The following is a 3,607-nucleotide window of genomic DNA, read 5'->3' as shown; positions in this document are numbered from 1 at the left end:
TTGAGAGATGTTGTGGAGCCCCTTTGTCCTTCTTCTCATGTGTTGAGGTGCTGGCTTTTCACAAGCAGCTAGCTGATACTGCGCATCAGGTAAGACTTGAGGCGGCTGAAGGTTACTGTAATTTCACTGTGTGATTTTGCTGTTAATAAGCAAAACAAGTTTGGCTTTTTTTCAGACAGTGAAAGGGATGCCTAAAAAAACAAGAGCATGGCATTAAAAATAGCTACAGGGAATCTGCTGTGCTTGCAGCTTCCATATTGTTATGCTATTAATAATGTGCTTCAGACATCCATAAAGCTTCCTCTCCTTCCTCCAGCAGGTGCCAAGAAGCTGTAGATAACTCAGCGTTCTCAAAGTTGTGCTGCCATGCAAAACTTTAATAGAGACCCATGCATTTATAGGCCAACAGGTAAGTATGTTACTACTGAGCGTTTCTTGCCAACAAAGGGCTGTTCTGCTGTAGCGTTGTCAGATCACTGCAATTGTCTATTTTAATAACTCTGCAAAGGGGCTTTGAAATCCTGAGTTGAATTTCAAGTGCAAGCCCTACACTAGAGGTGCCTGTTCTTCTTCAGTCTGCATTTGCACCCTCAGCCAGGCAGCTGCCGCTGGGGAGCTGCGGTGGTGCCCTGCTAGGCTGCGTATGCACAGCCTTGGAGACATCCTGGTGAGCTGTCCCTAGGCGTAAAAACATGGTGTACTCTGTGCAGCGCCGTTCTTGGTCTGTGTGTATGTAATCATTTTGGTTAAGTAGAAAAAGTAATATTCTATTCATTTAAATATTGTAACATCTGACATCGCTGCAACGCTCTGATATTAATGGCTCACTTGAGGCCAATTCTTCTACTCGAAGGGCTTTTTCCATTGCGAATTCATCACGCAGGCATCAGGCAAAGAGTTATCATTCACTTTTTTTTTCATGAAGGACAGATATTGATATTCTCCCAAGATGTGAAAATAGATCCCCTTATCAGCACTGCTTAGCATACAGGCTGTGTGCAGAGGCAATGCCGTATGATTGAGAGGCCCCGTGTAGCATCAGAGAGCTCTGCTTTCCCACAGAGCAGTCATGGGACTGCTCGGGTGTTACATCTTCAGCCTAAAAAACTGGGGTTTTCTTGTGTTTTGTGTTCCTCATGCCCCGTGTCCAGCAGGCTACTTCATATATTGATCTAGGAGATGTGAGCTCCTGTGCTTTGAAATCACTCAAATGTTAATTGAAGGCACGGACAGGTGCCTCTGAATAGCCCAAGGCATTGCTCCTGGGGCCAGAAGGACCAGCATGAGGGCTGCTCCTGGGCTGTGGAGCTGGCCTTAATTTACATACTTAACTGGGCAGACTTGCAAAGCCTCCCATAAGGCTTTGAGCAAGTGGCTGAGGCTCTTGCTCAATGCTTCCATTTTTTCATTGATGAAATGCACAAAATAGCATCTTTCTTTTCATGTCCAATTTGCTCACTTGCTAATGAGGAATGCTGTGGGACAGAAACCCTTTTTAGCACATGTTTACACATGTAGCCCACCAGGCACTGTCCTGTGGCGGAGGTCTTGGCTGCAGCGGCCATGTCCCGCAGCTCGCTGCTGACCTCCCAGGACCTGCTGAGCAGCACGGATGCCAATGAAAGCACAGACTGAAATGCCGATGTCCCTGCTCAGCTGTGCACTGGAATTGCAGATGGAATGTGAAAACCTCCTAGGCTGACGGCTTCTCGCAGGCTGTGAGCAGGGCTTTCAGCCTCCCTGCTCCGGCAGCCAGGCATGCCAGAGGCAGCAGTCACCCAAAGCCTGCATCCCTATATAAAATACATAAATTTATATGCATATATATATATATATAAAATGCTTATATATATAAAGCTTATGTAAAATGCAAGGTATTATTAAACCCCCAAGCCTGTATAGCTTTTGAGAAGTCCAAGACATTCTCCTATGGTAGTGTTCCAGGTTTGCTTAAGAATGTATCTAGTAAACGCCAGTAAAATTAATGAACTGCTTTTGGCTGGTGAGTTTCCAGTGATGGGTGATTTGGACTAGCAATGAACGCATGGTCTTGGTGCTGCCAGCGGAGGTCTGAGCATTATTATGTAGGGCAGAATTGATTGATTTCCTTGTCTAAATTATTCGCAAGCATAGTCATTACTTTTGTAGCTGATAATTTCACTGGAGCTTGGGACCTGCCATATTATGGCTTATAAAAGTTTAACAATCAGTGAACTCTTAGGCAATAAATCACTGTGGTGCTGTATTGCTCTTAAAACTTTATTGAAACACCAGGGGAAGCGCACAGGATTGCAGGGTACGGCATTTAGGGCTCGGACGTCACAGTGAGTTTCAGGATTCGCATCCTGATCCAGTCCGATCCTTATGTGTGGGTCCGAGTTTAACCTTGCCCTCTTAAAGCTGCATCCTGTGGCACTCTGCAGGGTTCAAATCCTACTTGCAGATGAGCCGGTGGTTGCTTTTCTGCAGGAATTTTTCTGCTGCTCCCAAGCATTTACGGCAAAGCACCCATTGACTCTTTCATAAGAGAGCATTTAGCTCGCCAGTGACTGCCCAAGGGTTGTGTGGTTGCCCTCAACAAGCAGGAGCAGCACCAGGGACCATCTCATCAGGGGACCAGGTGGGTTTCTGGTGGAGTTTCAACACACATGTGCCAAGATGAGCTTTCACTGTTGGCTGTGTGTGTTTGTTTTTATTTGTACCTGGCTATTTTTTGGCTTTTCACTTCCAAAAGCCATGTAGCTGTCTGCAGAGCGTGCCGTGAAATTATCCGAAATGTCTGAGACAACAGAGCTGGACTGGTCTGTAGGTGATACATTTTATTTAGTAGTACGTATATATATTTGTACTTCCAGTGACTGCAGTTTTGTACTGAGCACTGTAGGGTGAAGCACATGCCTCCCCTGCTGGAGTTTGGGTCATCTCTTGGGGGTTTTTGCTTAGTTTTGATTTTTGGTTGTAGTATCTTAGCTAGGCTCTAACTAGCGATGGGTGAGGTTACACGTTCATTTAAATGCAAGCTGTGCTGAAGTGTAGAATTACCTGAAATAGCTTTCATCTGGCGTGACTGTAAGCTGATTGGATCACATTTGATTTCTGCAGTTTTAAGAAGCTCCCTTTAAATGTAATTAAACTACTTGGCAGAATAATGGAAATCTGAAAATGTCCTAATTTAGCAGGGCCCTGTAGGTGTGTTAATGTGCACAGTCCCTTGTGGCGACCTACCTTCTCGGTGATTGAAATGCTTGCAGTACTGCACATCTCATCTCGGGAAAATGTGAGTTTTCCACTGGCACAGCAGTCCCAGGCCCCTCATCACACAGCCCCTGCAAAACTCTCCTGACCCTCTTACCATGGTCAACAGATATTATTTTTTTTATTAGTTTTAGTTGTCTAGAGGAAGGAACAGAAATAAAATTCAATGAAAGCATGTTCTGTGCTCTGCTGTTTTCTGTGCTTGGGTAATATTTGGTTACGGTTTTACAAACCAACATTTCAGAGGTGCTCGCCTACGGAGATAGTATGAGAAGTCATCGTTACTCTTAAGAAATCAGGTTTTCTTCTGACAGCCGATCTGGAGTCGGCACCTTGCAGGCTGCAAGGAGCG

The sequence above is a fragment of the Falco punctatus genome (genome assembly GCF_963210335.1).
Source record: "Falco punctatus genome assembly, chromosome: 4".
Lineage (NCBI taxonomy): Eukaryota > Metazoa > Chordata > Aves > Falconiformes > Falconidae > Falco > Falco punctatus.
Note: the sequence above shows the minus strand (reverse complement) of the source record.